This window comes from Athene cunicularia, assembly GCF_003259725.1.
Source record: "Athene cunicularia isolate RWA chromosome 7 unlocalized genomic scaffold, athCun1 chr7_part1, whole genome shotgun sequence".
NCBI lineage: Eukaryota > Metazoa > Chordata > Aves > Strigiformes > Strigidae > Athene > Athene cunicularia.
This window is the reverse complement of record NW_020799107.1, coordinates 30,401,155-30,422,871: the sequence shown is the minus strand read 5'-3', so window position 1 is coordinate 30,422,871 and position 21,717 is coordinate 30,401,155. Positions and strand designations below refer to the sequence as shown.

At 37.3% G+C, this 21,717-nt stretch overlaps 1 protein-coding gene across 3 annotated transcripts in view; it reads right to left on the bottom strand.

The window, feature by feature from the left end:
- Positions 1–21,295, bottom strand: part of MGAT5 (alpha-1,6-mannosylglycoprotein 6-beta-N-acetylglucosaminyltransferase) — a 135,970-nt gene extending 114,675 nt beyond the window's left edge. For all 3 annotated transcript variants that reach the window (XM_026852188.1, XM_026852184.1, XM_026852187.1), the window contains exon 1: positions 21,184–21,295. The gene's annotated coding sequence lies outside the window, so the exon portion shown is untranslated. The remainder of the gene's footprint in view (positions 1–21,183) is intronic.
- Positions 21,296–21,717: the final 422 nt, after the last annotated feature.

The window sequence follows — 21,717 nt, the reverse complement described above, 5'->3', positions numbered from 1 at the left end:
ATTATCAAATGATTGATCAATTGATCAAATGAATGATGTAAATCACTTTCTGTACTAGAGCTTAGTTTCCTTTTCACAATGTCAACAGTCTTCTGAGATGTAGACTCAAAGGTCTTACCTACAGGTAAAGTATTTGAGCATATTAAAATAATTTGAATCTGGAAATCACCAGCTGCACTATTAAACAAGTGGCCACTTCAGCTTATGCTGTTATGCTCCAGATCTTGACTGACTACCATTTGGGCAAAGAACACAATGGAAGCATCTCACTGGTACTGTGTTCCCAGAAGTGGCATCACTGACTTACTGACAATTAGCACCATTACGTCTATTGTTTTTAAACTTGGTACAGTACATTGACTGACACTGCTGATGAGGAGAGGCAGGTAGTAGCTATGACCATAAAAAAGTTCCAGCTACAGCTTTTAGATACAGGCTGTCTCCTTCCATAATGAGAAGCAGAAAGCTAAGTCCTATGACATCTTCAACTATAAAATTCACACTTTATCTACAAACTTGTCACCAAAACCAAACCAACTGGATAACTAATGACAGCAAGACTCTTTAACACTCTTATTTTGACTAATTTTACGGTGACATTTACGAGCTGTAATGAGCTATATGAATCAGTGGCATAAACCTACTTAACACATAATGAACTAGAGGGCAAAATAAGTGTTTTGACTGCTAATTAAACAATATTTTAATTTTTTCCCATGCAGAATAAGCCTCTTATTAAATATTATCATTTTTGACTTGTTATATAACAAGTTTCTGACTATTCCTGGCCAATTTGCAATAAAAATCACAAGTCTACAGACTGGTAATTCCTTTGGGAAGGGACACTTATTGACTGCAGTTTGAGAAAATACAGAAAATGTCATGAGAAAAGCCAAACAAAATCTTCACTCCTCACAAAGAACCACAAACACCACACACCCCCACACCCCCCCCAAAAGGCCCTACCCAATGATTTACCAGTGGGTATTGCCTCATCTTTGCTAGCAGACGCAAGCTCCCTTTTCTCATGTGCTCTGAGCCCATCAGAAACTACTGCCCGCATAACCTGGAACAGGAACAAATGCTCTGCAAAGACGGTGTGCAGTCAGAAAAGACAGTTCCCCTTCTCTTATTTTGGTCAATATCAGTTGTGCAAATCACAATGAACCCTGCTTGTCACCAAAACCAAACCAACTGGATAACTAATGACAGAAAGACACTTTAACACTCCTATTTTGACTAATTTTACGGTGACATTTATGAGCTGTAATGAGCTATATGAATTAGTGGCATAAACGTACTTAACACTTTTGTTTGACTTTGTTCTGCTTTTTCCTCCCCTGGATCAGCTTGCTTACAATGGACAGTGTCTGCTAATCTCAGCTGCAGTCCTCAGTCATTTTGGATCAAGAGAAATCCAAATACCATCTCAGGAACCTACACTCACAGGCATGTGACATCACACTGCTTAACTCTCAGCATATTGATAAACCAATTTCGCAAACTCTTGGAACAGGCAACAGAGAAATACGAGTTCTCTTCATACCACAATCTAGTAGTGCTGCATAAAAATAAACACTACTGTGAAGACACCATAATTGCCTTCATGCTTCCTCATGATTTGATATTATAGATATGAAAGGATAAAGCAAATGGCAAAAACAGACGAGATAAACTCAGTCTGAATGCAAGACACAGTGAAGAGCTGTGTGACCCAACTTACACAGCCTGTCATAAAAAACAGATGTGCAAGGTGGTCTTCCTAGCAAAATAGAATGACAAAAAGGATTGCCAGGACAGTTCAATTTTCTTGCTGCCACAGCACTCCTGCTTGGCTTTTCACTTGTCTTAAAAAAAACTAAAGGAGAAGTTCCACAGAAAGTGTTAAACTTAGCTCTTTTCCTCTTCTATCCCCACCTCCCCCGGGGCTACAGATTAATCATAAAAGCTTAGGCAACTATAAAAGCCATCAACAGGAGACAAGCAGGAGTACAATTAAATAAACACAGTAATGTCAAACTCAAATTGCAGGCAGGCAATTGAACACAGTATCCCGGGGTTGATTTCAATATAAGCAAGGTTGCAATAGCATCATGTTACAGTCTAAGCCTTAAGAACAAGTTTCTGTAGGCCCTCATATCAAAACATTCATTTTCTAATGCAGGGAAAGAAAGCTGCTCAAAGCTCCAGCTGAAATATGACTGTTGTAGTAATCATCTAACCTTTGTTTACTGCGAAAAGCTTGACCTGCATTGTTAATGTTTATAATGTTACAGAGCATTAGGCCTCCATGACTTGCTTATCTCCTCATTTTGAGATGGGTACCAGCACTGATGTTTCTCTTCAAAGAAAGAAGAAACTTCTAAAATCTCATCAGCTCTACCTAAATGAGTATCATTCAGGACTACAGAGCTCTTCATTTAAGTTCCAGAACAGTACAGATCCCACAATCTTAGAGCTACTACTAACAAGTTTATCCTTGAAGAAAGTACTGCCAGTGACACAGCAACTGAGTGGGATAACTACAACAACCCTAACATTTCTCAGTAGTTACATCATATTTGTTATGAATCAAAACCATTTTGCTAATGCTAATGTCAGAATTATCTTTTGACACAAAACCCACAGAACTTTGTTACAACTGTGAAGCATTCATTAGACCTTCATTACTTGTAACAGCTTTCTGATTGACAGTATTTAAACAAAAAAGTACTGCCTTTACAAAGCACAGATGCTCCTTAATAAGAGGTGAAATAAGTCAATTTAGAAAGACCAGTGAATCAAGTATGTGCCAATATACTGTGGACACCTTATCCTAAAAATATATTAATGGCTGCACGCCAGCCCTGATTCAAAGAAAGCTACTGTGCAAGTCATAACTAAGTCTTCTTCCTAATCACAAACATGCAACTACCTTAACTCTTGGAAATGTGTATTCAGAATTTAAGAGGGAGAGTGAGGGGGGAAGGAAGGAGATGAAAAAAGCCTGTACGTTACTATTTTCTGCCAAGGGCAAAACCATCAGGATTTCTAACAAGGACTGAGATGACTCTATTTTAGAGGATGTTCAAGTCATATTCAGCAAAAATCCACTAAGAACTGAGAAGTCAAAAGGGAGCTTCCACAACAGTGATAAACACTCCATTAAAAAAATAAATAATCAGGGCAACTATAGAGGAAAAAGTGCATACACATAAGGAAATAGGACAGAAGAAAATAGTTGGCAGAATATCAAGATCTTTAAATTCAAATTGGGAAATACATTTCCTTAATCTTCCTCATTTCTCTTGAGCTGTTAATAACCTGTAGTGTATTTGTATCTTTGTAGTACTGCTCTTTCAGAACCAATATTAAAATTAACTAGGATTTACCAAAAGCTTTAATTACTAATTCTAATTCTAATCTAATATTAGATACTTATTCCAAAGTAAAGTTAGTGGGTAGTTAACATCAGTGGGTAGGTTTGCTATCCTCATAATTAAGATCCAGAAAAAAAAAAAAAAAAAAAAAAGGAACTATAATAATAGTGAGGCTTTGTCTATGTATTTCTTTGAAGGTCATCATAATTAGCCATAACTAAGGAATTTTGATCACCTAGGCTAAAATCTGATAAATTGTAAATAAAGACCATAACTGCTTATATTTGAGCTGAAGTACTTATGTTGGAACAAAGTATACATCCACCATCTGCTGCACAGTAATTATAGAAATTAAAACCTCATTTCTGTGGCCTGCCTTTAACAATTTTTACTGATACAGTAATACTTGATCTTCTTAGGGAACATAATCTAAACTCATGCTGTTAAATGATCACAGGACTATCCACTGTATGGCGTAAGCAGTTCATTAAGATGGAATCTTTAAAAACACTTGCTACTCCCTAGCAATAACGGAAACAGTTTCTGTAGTTTTACGTCATGCCGTTAAATTTAATCCACAGTCAAGGCAAGTTAATTTCACACCTGCTGAGGGATATCCTGATGGATGGCACCACAGCAGGTCATTAATTTTCTTTCCTTTTGATTAATTTCACACCATACACTGGACACAGTCTTTTGAGTTACGATGTCTGAGTGCAATGTTTAATTCCTGTAAAGGGCTAAATCGGTTTTTGACTGCTTGCCAAAATGAACAGAACCCAGATGTGATACAAGTGAAAGGGAGCTTCATTAGGCTTGGCATTGAACTCGTGACACCACTACAGGTGTGGCTGGACACTCTCCCTCAGCTTTAGATTTTAAGTGCGTTCTTCTTGAGCATAGCCTTAAAGCAAAAATTCTGGATACCCCTTACTTTTGAGGAATTGCTTATTAAAAAATTCTGTGTCATCAGGAGTGCAGATAGCAGTGACACTATTGAAACAAATGAGAAGTTGAGACTTGTTTTTGCCACAGAAACCCTCCCATCATTTAGTTACTGACTTTATACCTAACAAGGTAAAAAGTTTTACTGAGATGACCGTATCTCCTGTTTTCAAACTAAAAAAAAAAATAAAATCAAGACTACACAAGGTGAAAGAAGGGGAAGGAAAAGGCAATGTTCAAAGATGACAACAGCAGCCATGGTTGCCACCACAGGGCAAGGGGGAAGCTGAGGGTCATTCTGTCCCTCCATAGTCAGTGAAGACAGCTGGGGCCCTTAGAGGCTGTGAGACGCACATGAGAGGGTCCAGCCACACAAAACAGCTGAGCTGAGCCACCCGCTCACAGCTGGGGAACAGGCTAATCTCACTCAACACTTCTCATCCTACTGCTACAAGCCACTCACTCTCACACCCTCCTTAGTGCTAGATGTGCCAAACCGACAGATCCCTCGATGAGCTCAGATAGTGAAAACAAAAGAAGCTTTTTTCTTACATTAGCTTTCTGCTTGTTTTGCAAACCAAGCTGTCTAACAGATGGGTCAGGTGTGCATCACTGCTAGTGAAAATGAAAAGGAGAAATTGTCTCTTTTGGTAGCAAAAAGCTTTTTAGCTTAGCCCTTCTTCCCCTTTTACGGAGTGATTCAAACAGCAGCCCCAAAAGCCTTATCCTCTGTATTGACCACGGAAGGACCTGACTTTCCTAAACTCAAATCAGTGCGTGCTTTTATCCCATCTTTTCCCTTTCTCCACTCCCCCCAATATTCTACAGCACAGCTAATATTAAGGAACCATTAGTGCTCGTAACTCATTCAAAAGCTTAATCTCTTTTGTTCTTACCTCCCAATAGTGTTTCCCAATATAGTACGAGCCAATTTTTAGTCTCTTCCTGATCATTAAGAAGAATAATTTAGAAAACAAAGAAGTGCTCGAGCTTACCAGCAGCCATTTTTGGTAACAGAAGCTATTGCAGCTATGTTGAAATAGTGCAGGGAGTGAAGGGGGAAATGGTTTTGTGATTTGATAAATGTAAATCACATAGAACACATGATTCATTATGCACAGCTTAAATTTCTGCATGTGACAGGCTGAGGCCAGGAAGACATGAGCTATTCTGGATCCAACTGTGCCAGCAGACTTCTCCAACCAGAAGTCCTTGCCTCCTCACATCTGCCCATGGAATCAGTCTGAGTATTCCATAGACATTTCAGTCAAAATGAACTGGGCAGGAAGTAATCTGCTATTTCAATTACAAAACTGGTCTGGCTATTTTGATTAGCATAGGTCAGACTGTATAGACTGGCCCTTCTATTAGGATTGCAGGAAACATTTCTACCATCATTCTGTTGTCCTCTTACTATGAAGTACTTGATCAAAGGCTCTGCATAAAGCTTGAATACGTACTCATTTGATGTGTATTATAACGGTTACCTGGTTATTTGCCAACATGTGGTTTTCAGCATGAACTGAAAAATTTTACCGTCAATTCCCATAAAGAATTTCAATACAGGATGAACTAGAAGCTGTACTTAGCTCCTGAATGGAAAGTCAAAGTAAATTATCTCAATCATCAGAAGTTGCAAGCTGGATTTTTTGGACACATTGCCAGTTCTGACAGTCAGAAATATCAAAGGAAGAGCTACAGTTTGAATATTATTTACAGCAGTATGTACTTTTTCCTCATCATTGCATGGTTCCCGTTACAAATGGGAAAGTGAACATCTCAGTCATTTTCCCCCAGTTACCTAAAACATAATATAAAAAAGAGTTTTGAGAGGTAACCAAGGTTTTGATATCCTCATTTTTGGATGTCTGGAGGACACCTAGGTGCACTTCCCTTTCCCTCTTGCAGCTCTAAAGGGCTGCTAACGAAGTCATTCCCTTTCTATCTAAAATTTCTCTGTAGCTGTTATTTTTCAGGCCTCCTCCTGCTACAGAAGCATGCAATCACTCCCCTCTTTCCTCAGACTGGCCTTTTTCACATTCTTCTAGCTGGCACTTCAGAAAATAACACAAACAAAAGAACATCAACCAAAAATCCATAACTAAGCCACAAGGGTCATGGCCCTCAAACTTTATCAACTTCCTCTCCTTCCCTGAAAACAGTGGTCCTTTAAAGAAGAGAAACTTAATGTTCCTGTATATCATTTGGAACTAGAAAATAAAAGAACCCCAACTCTCAGCAGGGTCTTAAGCTGTTTTTTCTCCATCTCACACAAATAATAAAGAATTTAGGTGAAGTTTCCCCTAAGTGCAGAGATTAATGCTTAAAAAAAAATCTCTTTAATTGTTATAACAATTTGTAAACTAAATGCAAAGTGAAATAAAGAATGAATTTTAAATTGCTATACATTCACATATATTCATTATGCATATCACCATATGTCAGGCAAAAACTCCGAAGGTAAATCTCAAACAAGTGATTACCACTGAAGCAACATGATGGAGAATAAAGTAGACAAGTGATATATTTAGTTTCATCCTATCTTTGTCCCTAAAGGAAAGCGTTCCTTCTAGTGTGGGAAGGGGAGGAGAAAAAAAACCCTTATTTGGTATGTTAAAAAAAAAAAGCCTAGAAAACGAAGGCATGTTTTTCCCCAACATTGATGACCCATTTTAAACAGTCTTATATAACTATAAAATGAGATTATATTTGTCCTGCCATGGATTTAATCTTACGTTTTTTTTCATTCTGAATCACATCACAGGGTTATTTTCCTCACCTGCCTACCATAGTTTTCAGAACTTTCTCAGTTTAAGTAATTCTGTCCCTCTCCATCTTTTCAAATCAATTAAAAAAAAAAAAAAGACAAATCTGGTGAAGTAATTTTGCACTTGACTGAACTGTACAAGGATTATACAATCTGAAGCTATGTAGCTGTGTTTAATACCTATTACCCTCCTCTTAAATTTTCACCAGTCCTGGAATTTCACCATGCACACTCTTTGGCATGTTCTCAAACACACACATTGAGCTTTTCTCCCTCCAGTGCTGGGAACACAAGTCAACTCTTAGAAAACACATATAACAGAAGCATTCTCAATAAATGAAATGGTTTTCCAAAACCAAGCAGAAACAGATCCCATTCAGTAAATATTCTCTAAAAGGGTACAGAAAACTTAACATTAATAAATCTCTTTGCCACTGAAATAGAAACCAGTGTAGATTATGTTCCTAGTTGTATGGATGGAAGAGGAGAAAAAACACAGGTCCATTCTAGCAGAAAATCTTGTCGTGTACCAACTAAAAGTTCCTTCACACACTACAGAGATAATATAATTTGAAAACACCACACATGTACAACAAAGTGTCCACATATTTGTCAAATATTATCTGAATCACAGAGACAAGATTTACAAGGCAGTTCAGTCGGACTTCCGTGGTCTGTTCAAACACATTAGCTTAGTGTTTAGTTCTCTAGTGTTTCAACAATTCTAAGGCATTATAAGCAATATAAAGGTAAGCATCAAGGCCTCCTTCCTGGTTCCCCCCAACATCAAAAAAAAGCTTGAAAAAATACCTTCAGTTATGACAAGTGGTGTCATTGACAGCTGAAGATCAGCTGCTATGGCTATAATCTAGATCTTTCCACTGTAGTTTCATCCTAAACACTAGCCACCATCTACAGTAGGACATGTCCTACTGCAAACCTCTTTAACATCCTAAACCCAAATGGTTTCCAGAATCAGAAAGAAAATTCAATATGCAATACTGTCCATCTCTGTGTATTTTGAGCTAACAAGGGGAAGTTAGAAGACTTCCCTGGACAAATACTGTGATAGGCAGCCTCAAAAGGAACTTCCCTTAGTAGGAAGGATGACACTTGGCTGCAGTATAACATACACTCTACCCAATGTTTAATTAGATGAAAAGCTCTTAGAGAAGACACTTTGTACCAAAGGCAAAAACCCACTGGAATTACTTCTACTTGTCGATTTTCTTCTGAACCTCCAGGGCAGGTTCAGCATCCGTTCTCCCAGCCTGCATCATGAAGTATCTTCCTAGAACCACATTAATGTTAGCGAGGTAAAGGCACAAGACATGAATAAACACACAACTCTAAGACATGAACACTCATCTATAAATATGTACCAAAAAAATCCACTTTGAGACAATCCATCTGAAAATTATTACAATCCAGCAGTTAATGTAAATGCATATAAGGCTGCCAAAAAGATCACTTACAGCTCTGAGCAGAATTTAAATCGTCTTTAAACAATACTGTAGTACTAGCAAACAGGAAGAGAGACCACTGTAATGACAGTACAGCAGCTGAATGAGTTTCTTTACTGTTTAGTCATAGCTAATGAAGAGAAAATATAGGCAGAGAGACAGAGGAACAGATTTTCTAATATTATGAAAATACTCATTCCTTTCTACACACTATGGAAATGTGCTGACAAACACATCTTTAAAAGATAAGTTGGTACAAAGAGCCTTTCTCTTTTAAACTCTGTATCATTAGACTACATTGATTTATCTTTGTAACAGCCAGAATTTGACAGATAACCTGCAGACAACTATTTAAGGCATTATCTCAGCACATTTCAACATCCAAATCCGTCTATTTGCTTTGGAAGCTACAACCACAAGGATCCAACACAGACTATCCCAGGACTGTATCGTATCTTAGCCTACTGGCTTGCATCTGTGTTACACTGCAGAAAGTAGATAAAACTGTACTTGAGCCATGTGCATCCAGACTATAACAGTATCTCTAATTAGGGGGAGAGGACACCAAAACCCAACAGTCGTCAGTCAGTTTCATTAGGTCTGATCTTAAAGAGAAGAACAGTTCACGCTAACAGCCTGACAAAAGAAATAATATATTTTTTCAACATTTCCCTCTCTATTTCAGATGGATATATTTCTTTCTTACGGCTTTATATCACTCAGTAGCTTTACTGCTTTACTGCTGCTGTTTTAATGCTGAGAAAAGATGTATTCTACAGTTTGGACTTAACACATGACTTGAGGTTTAAATCTGACGAGTGCTTTGGAAATCATCTCTAACTCTTATAATATCTATTTAAATCCAAAATTGTTACTGCATACAGTTATTCTGGCATATGACTTTTGAGTGACTTTCATTTATTTTCCAAACCTGAAAACAATATCTGATCTTCAAGACAGCTGAGCAACTAAGTTGTTTTTCCTATCAGTAAGGTTTCATTTAACTCCTAACCTCTCTCCCATTAACTGCATTGTTCCTGCTCTTCATGCCCAAGTCTGCTTTACTTAAAAAAAGCAGTACCCCACCAGTTAAATGTAATGAGGCTCCTTAAGAACTGCACCCCCACTGCCACCAGATCTTCCTCTACTGATCATCCTGTAAGATTCTTTAGAATTGGAAGGATTTTTCCTTCATTTAGTTTAAAAAATAGAGCAAAACCAACTACTGTTTCGTGGCTGTAAGTATCTAGCTGCTACAAGATTCACAATTCCACATTAGACACTTAAAATCTATATACAACGAAAGTTCAGAAAGACTTAAAATAGCCAACTTAAAAAGCATCAGCTTAATTATGAAAAGACAATAGCTAGCACAGATTTACCAGAAATTTAAGACGACGGTATTTAAAAGATTGTCTAAATTCAGATTTATTTGATGCTTTTCTCTGCTCAGCTTTCCTACATTCCAAAAGACCACTGAGAGAATTTGAAGTAACAAACTTACATTTTCTCCATAATATTTTTGTTTATGCTGTTGGGCTTTTTTTTGTTTTGTTATGTTGTGTTTCTTTGGGGGAAGGAGGGAGTGTATAACAACAGCTTTAGAAGAGATTCCTATATAAACATTTAGAATAATAAGTCAAATATGTTACTGGAATAACATATTGACTACATTAGCAAAAATATAGAAGTCAATTCTGGTGGAAATAGCCTTCAGGGAAAAAAAAATCTGCAGATCCAGACAAACTACAGGACACTCAGTGATTACTCACCTCTTCAATATGCTACTTTTTCTGCAGATTCAAAGCTTGTGCAACATGGGCAGAGTCAGACCTTCAGTAAAAATGGCCTCAATCATTACAGACAGTTGCTTGAGGTCAGATGAAAAAGCCACATCAGAAACAAAATAAGAGAGAGGATCTGTGTGAGTTATTGATGTGACAAAGATGCAAGATCAACTGGACTTCCAAAGGCATGAAATCCTGACCTGAAATCATCTGTTCTTTCTAATCAGCTAGTGAGCAATCCAACAGAAAAGAGCTAGTTCATCTTGTATCTATTATTAGCTGATTGTTGCAAAGATTCAGCACAACTGCACATATAGCATTCAATGACTTCATCAACTTCGACTTAATTGGATAGAAAAAAATATTCCATTCAGGTTTGGTGGGTGGGGCAGGATAAGGAGCTCTGTTTTAGTCCAATTCTAGAAGTCAATGAGTTCAGTAAATAGGGACATTTCCTAAATGATTTAGTAAAGAAACAAAGAAACATGAGAAGGAATTTCAGAAGTACACTTTGGGGGATGGGAAGGAGAGGATGCAGTAAAGTTTAAAGGTAATATGTGTTAAAAAATTTCAAGTCATATGGTGAAGTCTCATCCTTGAGGATGAGGTATTTGGAGAAAAAAAGGCAAAAGCCGTTCAGAAGTCTGGATTAAGAAGGAGATTTTTGTTGTTTCTGAGCACAGCAGAGGACACCCACTCTTCTCACACATAACTGAAATGCAGCTTGACCAACACAAAAAACCACAAACCCAAAGTGAGGATACTTAGAATTGAGAGATAGCTGAATTTTAACACATCTGCTGAATAAAAGATTATATTCACTAAAATCTTCACAGTCTAGTGAAAAGCTGTTTTCAATGCTGCAGAACAGAAAATACATATGCTGCCTGCATAGCTCCTGAAGGCCAAATGAAAAAAGAGCACAACATGATTAGTCCTTCAGTCTTTTAGGATGTAGAACAGTGGAGGCAGTGGTAATAGCAATAATTAAGTAGCAGCGACAAAGAAAACATGATTCAAATTACACAGAATAGGGAAGGAAGGAGACAGACACAAGACAAGATGGAAAGAAAAGTATGACCAAACCCCTGAAACTTATTACACAGTAGTGTGGAGAATTTCTAAGACATTTTCCCATTTTTTAAAATTTATTTTTAATCAGTTTTACAACTCAAACACTGATGTACTTTATGTGCTATTCTAAATGAATTTTTATAAGGAAATAAAGATCTTAACACCATAATAATCTGGACAACTGTCTACAGTGCATTCAGCCACACACAAGCCAAGAGAGAATACATTATCAAAAAAGAAAAAGGTATGCTACCAACATTTGACAGATTTCTTCCTCCGTTTGTCAAATGCAAGGATGCCAGAGATGATCAGTACAAAATAAACAGTGAAAAGGTTTTAATCCTGCCTTTTTATGGCCTGGACAAACATTTTTATCCTGAGCAATAGGCTTGATCTCCACAGGACAGGGAAGGTGGATGTGTTGAGCACTGTAAGGATCCTAGAGTAACTTCTGCCAAACTACAATGCTGCATCAGCAGCCTTTTTAATGAAATGTCAAATTTTAGTTATTTAAAGAATCAGGTGGGAGGCATATTTAAAAACACTCTATAGCTTGTAAAAGGGCAAGAGTACACCTTCATTAAAAAACTCTTTTCATAATACACATCCAAAATCAATAGCGTGAAATCTGAGTTGAACATCAGGAATTTATACAGTGAGAAGTATATATTTTTTTGTTTTTAATAAATAAACATAGAAATGTGCATTGATAGTACTTACATGTAGTAAGTCTTTCTGGAAAAAAAACCAAAAACCACTCAATAATTTGATAGATAAAACTGGGGCCATTTACCTACCAGATAGAGCATGAACCAATATTAACCCTCTGTTAACCTAACATTTTAAGAAGTAGTAAGAACACGATCTTCTAAATTAGTCAGATGTTCAAACACCCCAAGTCAGCACTATTACTGAAGTAAGCATCTTTATCCCTCTCCAACCTCCTTCCCCAGCCTACATGGCTAAAAGGTGAAAACAGCTAGGGAACACTGTCATTCTGAAATGAGTGGCCACATGCCAGAAAGCCATTTACAGCCACAGGAGTTGGTCAGCCAGTTTACTGCACTGCCACATAAACGCACTGATAGGAAATGGGGAGAGACTGGTATGAGGGCACAGATGTCCTCTAACTGCAGTCTTGGTGAAGACCGGGAGACTAATGACATTCCCATATAAAAACACCACAAAATGCTGGTGTTAATTCTCCTTTGTTCAAAGCACAGAACCTTTGAACAGCATAAAGTACTACAAATTATAAAACAGTGCTATAAAACCAGAGTTACACAGCGTATTCTGAATACCATATCCTGAAGTACCAGATTATCAGTGGGGTATCAGAATTCAAGTTGGCCATATCCAACAGGAACAACACTCAAAGGTAGAACAAGATGAGGGACAAAAAAACGTGTCTACAGACCAAGGCAATTCTAACAAAACAAAGTACTAATGGCAGATGGGAAAAAAAAAATCAGTTGCTCAAATACATGGGATGCAGCAAACTTGTACTTCAAATGTATGGAAAAAAGCCCCCTGCTAATTTATTCTTTTTTAAACCCCAAATTATGATAAATTAGATTCTTCAGATCTCCATCAAACCCCCCCTTTTTTGGGCTAAGAAATGCAAAATTTATGTAGAATAGTTTTCCCCATATGTTTAAATTGGAATACTATTTTTCAAGTACAGCTTTTCTAAAAGGTATCTTTTTTTCTATGTATAAGACACTGTTTTCTTTGCTCTAGATGTGGCCACACACATGCCAATATCTGTATGTAAAAAAGTGTTCTTAGACATGTTTTCAGTAGCTTAATCAATACTGGCATTCTTCTGTAACATTACACAGTGCACAAGCTATGCAACCAGTACACATGGAAACTACTATGTCAGGAAATGAATCAAGGTACAAGGACTTTAATAGAAGCTGAACAGAAGCTAAACCTGTTACAAGCGTTTGCTCTGTATCAGCCAGTACAGCCCTCAAAGGAAAGTTTAAGTGCACACTTGGGCCTCATTGTACTAGTTTCAATATACAAAGCCAGAGGTTTAAATAGCATCAACTCAAAAAAGAGCTTAAGTAAACTGCAATATGCCTTTTACACCAGTACAGAACTTTACCCACTGCAGTTAAAACTCTCCTTACATCGTTACAAAAAATCCATCCCTTTCACTCCAGGGCAGTAGCACACTGAATCACTGCTGGTAACCTACCAAGAGTGTTGCAACAGCTACTCACTCACAGGACATTCAGCAGCCAGCATGGGTCAATTAGTGAACTAAAATTCCAAACTTCCAGTGAGCTATTTTCACAGAAATTCATCTCAGCTGCTAATAAGCAGCAATTTGTAATGGACTCCAGCAGAGACTAAAACCTTAATCGTATCTCCCAGCCTGAAGCTCTTCCTTACTCCCTCAAATATTCTTTAGCTTACCTTGGTGAGAATTTTGGTAACACAAGGTTAGGTGAAAGTTACTGTAACCTTTTCCTCAAAGGAATCACATGTAGTCCTACACTGTTATCAATCCAGAACCCAAGGGGAGTCACTTTAAGAGACTCAAAGTTTTCACAAATATTAACAACTATGGCCATAAATTGAGATCAATAAACTTCCCCAGAAGTCTCCAAAACACAGAGACCTAGTTTCAGACATATATCAAATCACTCTGTCAAACAGTCATGCAACTCAGTTTCATTTCTCAGATTGTTAAAAAAGTCAGAAGTTTTTATTTTACTGATCATCCAATTTCTTGAACATGACTGCCAAGCTACTGAAAAAATCTGGGAAAGTATTCCAACAAGAGCTACAAATTACTGTCTTATCTATAAGGAGTACAGCTTATATTTCTCTTCCAAGATAAGTTATGATATCAAAACAAAGAAAAATAGGTTTTTTAGAACTGATTTATAAATAAACTCAACTGGCATCTAAGAAAATATCTATTAGAAATAACAATCTAATATTTTAAAGTATAACCATAACATGCTCATTTAACTTGATTACAAGCTCTTACAATTAGACTAAGTATTCAGAACTGGTTGATTTTATCTATAGTAAAATAGCTGTTAGCTTGAGTAGAAAAAACACTGAAAGCATTTGCAGCATTCTCCTCTTGCATGCTTTTTTCCATTCTAGTAAGAGAAAAGTAGCTGCATAACACAAATAGATGTTAAGCGTAAACATAATGATACTGCATTTCACCATGTTCCTGGAGAATCAATAGTACTAATTGAGAAACTGCATTTCATGAAGAGAAATACAGGGAATTAAACTGCTCATTTTTACAAGAACATACAAAAACAAATCAATGTGCTAAGGAACTGACTGGAATAATATAGCTTTAATAATCTAGTCAAATATGACGTACAACCCAGGCTGAAGTCTGAGTGGTAAAGATTGAGAAATTTTTGTGTCTTCCCCCCTCCAGTGTGTTCTACATCCTTTTCCTGTTCTGTCAGATGAGGAAATACAAATACTGATTTCACTGATAAAATCCTACCAAAAAATACAGGAATCAAAATTCTTATTAAATCTAAAGGGAAAGAAAACCATTAGATATTCTAACCTGGCAATACGTATATTCAAATGTAATGCCCAATTTCTAAACTGGCTTCCAAACGAACAGTTTGAGTTCTTCAAAAGCCTCTCTTAAACAATTCATTTTGTTCAGTCTTCCAAATATTTTTTCAGATTTTTCCCTGATCTCTCTGGAACTTTCTTCCACAACCCCTGCCACAGAGGTATGTGTTTTAACATTTCCTACCTTAAATGCCATCAACACACAGAGACTGAGAAATACTTACTTTTCTGCTTCTACTCGCTGTCCGCAAGTATGCCTCTAAGACCTCTACAAGCATCAAATCGGTGCCTTACTTGGACTGCTTGCCCACTTGTTTTTTAAGCATCTTATAGCTACCCAAGGAACTGCCATTAATTTTTGCAGCACCTCTTCCTGCCAAAACCATCTCTGAATCCACGACATGTCTAACATTAGCCAAATGCCTTTTTGTCAGGATTGTTAAATAGTTTCAATAGCCAAGATGCAGGAGGATTTTGGAAGTGTGCCTTGATTTTGTTGGGTTTTTGGGGTTTTGGTTGGGGTTTTTTTTTGGGGGGGTGGGGGGTGTCCTTGTGTGTGTGAAGTATGTAGGAAAGTTTGTATCCACATACAATGTATTAGTACCTACAGAGAACCCTGCTTCTTTAACTTTACCTCAGGAGTTTGACAAATAGGTGTGAAAGTTTCTATCTTAATACTATTTCAGGTTTCTCCTAGGCATGAAATCTGTCTGCTTAGTTTCTCTTTTTTGCAGGGAGAAAGCTCCTTTGCCAAGTGGCTCAGAAATTCCAAGATCAGTTAAACAAAGACACAGCAAGATAATACTCTATATTATTTTTAAGAAAAAGGAGGCCCATGTTAATATACAATTCATACCAAAAGCAAGACATAAAGAAAACTCATCCTGAGAATCTGAAGATGATGAAGATCTGGTTGCCACTGTTTGCTGAATACTTCTAAACTGATTTTGTTTTCCATATTTATTGCTATTTTAATTATTAAAATCAGCAAGTTTTAATTGCATCTAGACAGAAATGAGCAAGTCAAACCAACATTGGAGGAAGCAAACTATTTCATGGTTTCTGTTATTTGAAGTAATATTTTTGGAGGCATCAGTACTAGAATCATTTCTTTTAGGCAGAAATAGCCTTCACAGTACAGTGCACTGAAACAGTGTGGGACCTTCATTCTACAGTTAGGTCATCCAAACAGTTTCATTCAGCATTCAATGCAATCATGTTACAATGTCTTGGTATAGAATAAACAAACAACGTCAAACCTGGACAACTACCATGTCAGAAACATTGCTAACATTTATTTTAGGTTTGGGGTTTGTTGTTGTGTTGGGTTTTTTTCAGGAAGTAATTAATTGGTACGTCAGTTACAGAGGTCCAACAATACAGCATAAAGGTTTCTCAGGAGCAACTTAAAGCTATTTTTTTCACTCCTCAACCTACAACATAGAAGATTAATTCATTGTACAAACTGTACTTGAACAGGACCCATCAAGAAAGACTCATGGAATTTACTTAAAAGCTTATTAGGAGGTAGGTGACCTGTTCAAAGTTTTTGCTATAAATACCAATGTTCAAACTCACTGAATGGAGTTATGCATCTTTTTCTAAACTCATGTATCCTAAGTTTTATAGATAGATCATCTTCAATCAAAATACATCTTACACAAAAAGGTCGTAATAGCAGAGAAAACACAAGTTTAGTTACATGTGTCCTTAACACTTGAAATTATCTTCCAGGTATATCACATGCATACTACAGTCACGCTCTGCAGAGTTCAAGGGAAAGTTCCAAAAATTGTGCTGAAGCTGCACTGGACCTTATTAGTTCTCTGCACAAAAGGAACAAACACACAGAAAAAGCAAGGGAGGGGACCACAAAAAAAAAAAAAAAAAAAAAAAAAAAGGATAGGAGGCAGGATAAGACATAGCATTTTAAACCCAAGAGAACTACTGCCTAAGTGAATATACACAGATACCTTTGTACTAACAAGGATCTTCTGTAAGAATGTGTTAATCCACTTCAGTCACACATATTGCAGACAAGAGGACTATCATATAATATGGTGGAGTCTAAAGGTTCAATATTTTGAGATGTCACATGTCTGAAAACCATCCAGATCACAAAATACAACCTTAGGCAGGAACGATAATTCACTGCAGCTTGTAACTTTTATGACAACTTAGAATTATAGAATCATTTAGGTTGGAAAAGTCCTTCAAGATCACCAAGTCCAACCGTAAACCTAACAATACAAAGTCCACCACTAAACCATGTCTCTAAGTGACATGTCTTTTAAACACCTCCAGGGATGGTGACTCAACCACTTCCCTGGACAGCCCGTTCCAATGCTTGACAAACCTTTTGGTGAAGAAATTTTTCATGATATGCAAACTAGTACTTGATTAGCAGCTATATGAAAATGCTTTCCCTCAATACAGGTTATATAAAATGCTGTACCAGTCACGGCGCATGTATGACTTGTCTGTTTCCTAGGGAAGGGAGGAACACAACCTTAACAGGCAATGGAAAGGAAGCAGCAATAAACTTCACTACCTAACTCTAACCATAGTAAAGGAAATGTTTTAGTTATAAAACTGTCCTCGTCACCATAAGGCCTACATTATATGGCAAACATTTATATACGAAGAAATCTAACAAACTATATGATCTATGAGTAACAGCCGGTAAAAGTAAAATCAGATTCTGTCTATCTGCAACCAAGGAAATCCCTTTGTCTAAAAGACAACGAGGTCAACAGAGGTGGTTGATAGCTTTCAAAGATTGACTTTTATCAGGATATAAAAATCAGTAAGACAAACGTCAGTAGGTTAGACTAATAATCAAGGTTAAACAGTTTGGAATGCCTGTGGGATGTATGAAGAAATACAGTTAGCTAACAGGAGTAAGAGGACCTTGTGAGACTCAAATGGCCAGGATCACAGGATTCTTAACTCATACAAACCATAAATAATAAATCAAATGAATCACAGCATTGACTTAAGCTTTCCTCATGAAAAGGACTTTGCTACTTAGAATACTCTAAAAGGAAATCCCCGTCTCCTGAACTACTTTCCTCTTCTCTGCTCTTTCACTACAGTGTCTCCCTAGAATGCAAGATGCCACAGACATATACAAATGCCATAATTTTAGCAGAAGTTCCTCCAAGGAGCTACATTCTGGCCTGAGTAGATGCATACACCTTGAGCTTGAAGGATTCACCTGATTAAAGCATTTAAGACTGCTCCTTGTTGGAAGGCAAAAACAAACCTCCACAAATTAATCTCAAGAGAGTTGAACTATTCCAGCTCAAATAGAAGAATAAGGCTATCCATCCTGATAAAAGTTTGCACTGTCACAAAAAGCCACTGCCTCACATCTGGGAAGCTGTGTCAGTACTTGCGTCACCAATTCTCCACCACGATGGTGGCTCCTCCTCAAAAGCCATCCAATTAAGAGAGCCTACGTCAATATTCAAGCCTCCTCACAGAACTAACCCAAGTTTGTATAAAACTCTAGTCATCTTCTCTTTGTAGCCATGAATTACATACAGCATGTGAGTTATCAACTCACATGAACAAACAAGAAATAGTCAAAAAAAAGATAGGGTCAGAAGTGATAGAAATCAAGCCATTATCACACCATGATCCAAATGAGACTTACTACTCACAGAAGTTATACTTTGTTATCTTATAGGTCTGGGCTCTTCAAGAAAGGAAAGTGAAACAAGTAATGAAGCCTTTACAATTTCAATAATGTGTGCCAATAACAGGATGATAAAAGAAGAAAACAAGGGGTTTCAGTGTGCACGCATACATACAGAAGCAAATACAAAATTCCACTTTTTCTTCTGACGTATGGAAGACAAAAGATTTTTTAGGTGTTGGGATATTTTTTGTCTGTTTAAGTGCATATGTGTATATGGTACATGAAGTGCAGAGATACATACATACTAACTCAGCAAAACTAGAGAGGAATAAAGGAATGACCTTATTCCACTGCAATCAGTTAAGAATTTTTTGAAATTGAAGATGCAGTAATAGCACAACTGCTTGATTCCTGAAAGAGTTTCCACTCATCAGATTCCCAGCTGATTAGCACTGTGCAGCATGTTCATTTCCTTCAGCAGATGCTTCCGATGTTTGTTACCAAGAGCTGCTGCTGGAGTACCGCTCTGGTTCCAAACCAGGCTAAGCACAAGAGTTCTGCAGACACGTTAGTAATAATGTGACATAAACATTATCAGAATCTGGCTTTTTTGTATTCATCACATTGTATTTCTTTCCACCATCTATTTAAGAGACTAAGAATAGACTAAGTCAATCTGTTGGCATATAACCATAAAGTAGCGTTTGCCACCAAATCCCCCTTATCACTGCTGCTCTTCCTATCAATAAAACTGAACTAATTCTCCCATTCTCTCATCAGACACTAAGACAGCCTTATTTATATCTCCATCTGTTCAAAACATGAGCACTGTGTTCACATAAGCCTTCAAAATACCTATCACATCACTAATAAACAAGTTACTATGCAGTGAAGGGCAGTTAATGCCAACGACTAAAGTTCTATTAAAATTTTAGAGCCAAGATGAAGAAGAAAAATGCATAGTAACCTGGTTTATTAAGCAGAAGCAAAAGCAGAATGAATTTGTTAGATGAGAGCAGCAATGCCAAAAACAACCTTGCAAACAAATTTTTTTTAAATTATTTCAAACTTGAAGGGAAATGATTAGTGCTAATAAAATTCTATGTATTATCTGAAGAATAGAAGTTAGTGGTATAAAGCTCGCCTTTTTTTTTATTTGACAAGGAAAAGGAAGGGAATCTGGTTGGAGCAAGATGACTTAAAATTAGACAGCAATTGTCTTTATTCTAAGTCATTTTAGGAATTCAGAACACTTCATTATTTTGCTAGATTCTATTTCATGAAGCAAATTAAAAATTTTAGATTATCTGCACCCAGTGTTGCTGGCTGCTTCCTAAGTTTTAGGTAGTTTAGTTTTGGAAGCTTACATGACCTGATCTTCTTATATACAGTATTCAGTCACTTTGTCTTTCAGCATCTTTTCAGTCCAGGCTGTATAAACTGCCTCCCTCCTGGACAGCAAGATGGATTTATCACCCAGAAAAGAAGCAGCATATGTTCTTATTTAATCCTTATTCTGTTTGTACAAAATAAATCCATATTCTATATAAGAGCAACAGAAAACAGTCTGCATACGTTAAATTATGAAGAACAGACATTCCTTTTGCTAAACATACTGCTCCATGGGCCATTTTAAGAGTAAACTATTGTCTACATCATTTCATACAGGTAAAGAGCAGGAAGCACTAGTGAAAGTTAGCTTTATGTAACAAAACCACCAGAAAAAAAGAAATTACTTTTTTTTTTCTACTATTAGGCTTGGTACAGCCACCAATAATTATGTGAACTGTGGGTGCTGCAGTAAGCAGAGATTCTCATGAAGAACAGTCAGAGTCATTACGTAGAGAAGAAGAAAAAAGGTAAATCATACATTCAGACTAAATTGGACTCGGTGTCCCCAGGCAAAATGGTTTCAATAATAAATAACAAGAACTAACTGGTTCCTCCTTTTTTGAATGCTTTTCAGTTTTTTATGAAGTAACAAAAGTATTTTGAAAGAACTGAGATCATCTCATTGATTTGGAAGTAAAGACATACCCCTAGTCTGCAAACAACTTCAAACGCTGTCCTCCTGAGAACCAAGATTAACAGATACAGTACCACACATTCCCTCCACCCTACATATATTTTCTATACACAAAGCTGTTTGCTGAGATAAAGCGCTTGCACTGCACTAAGTCAAAATTCATTCCTGTATTTAGGATTATGAGTCATACTGTCGAAAGAGCTATCATACTATTTCATGGGGACAAGGTGACAGAGCTTTTTAAACAAAATAAGACTGTATACTAGAGTAACATCAATCTCAAGAGTGAGCCTTCATTTAACATTCACCAAGAGAGACTGATGTATTAAGACCTAATGCAAGAATTCAGAATTAATTCTCCCAAGTTTACTGACCACAATGCCAGAAACAGGCACTCATAAGACAAGACTGATACTATAACATATCTGGAAAAGATGGAACCTACACTCCCTATGCTAACAGCGAGAAAAGCCTCTACCAAGATTTAGTTCCTCAAAACTGAGTGACATTTCTTTTCCCCCTAAATATCTTAGAAAGTAAGTTTACCTTAAATAGTTGCTAAGGCTCAAGGGAGAGAATAAAACAGACCCCCAAAATTCTTGTTTAATGTAGGTCCACACGCCCATGCAATCACATCAGGTCAGCCACTGCTTTGCACAGAATGATAAATCCCTACGATCAAATCACAAGACGATGTTGATGTGTAAGAAATACCGAACCCGACAAATGACGAGCACTATTTCCAATCTAAACCTCAATGCACCTCTGGTAAAAAAAAGAAAAAAAAGTAGCAGACATGGCAGACCACAGCACAGTTGGCACAGAGATGACAGTTTTCAGGAACCTTTATCTCAAATCCGCTTCCTAGAGGCTTACAAAGTCTGAAGAGGAAACAAAACCAGCATCGGGTGGAACCGAGAGCTTGTAAATCGGATCGTAAGGCGGAGATTTCAACAGACTTTCGCCTGAGATTCACCCTCCCATCCTCAGCACAGCTTGCCACCCGCGCTTCGCTAAAGCCTCCGCCAGCGCTGCTCCGTCCCTCAGCGGCGGGCGCGCCCGCCCGTCCTCCCGGGCACT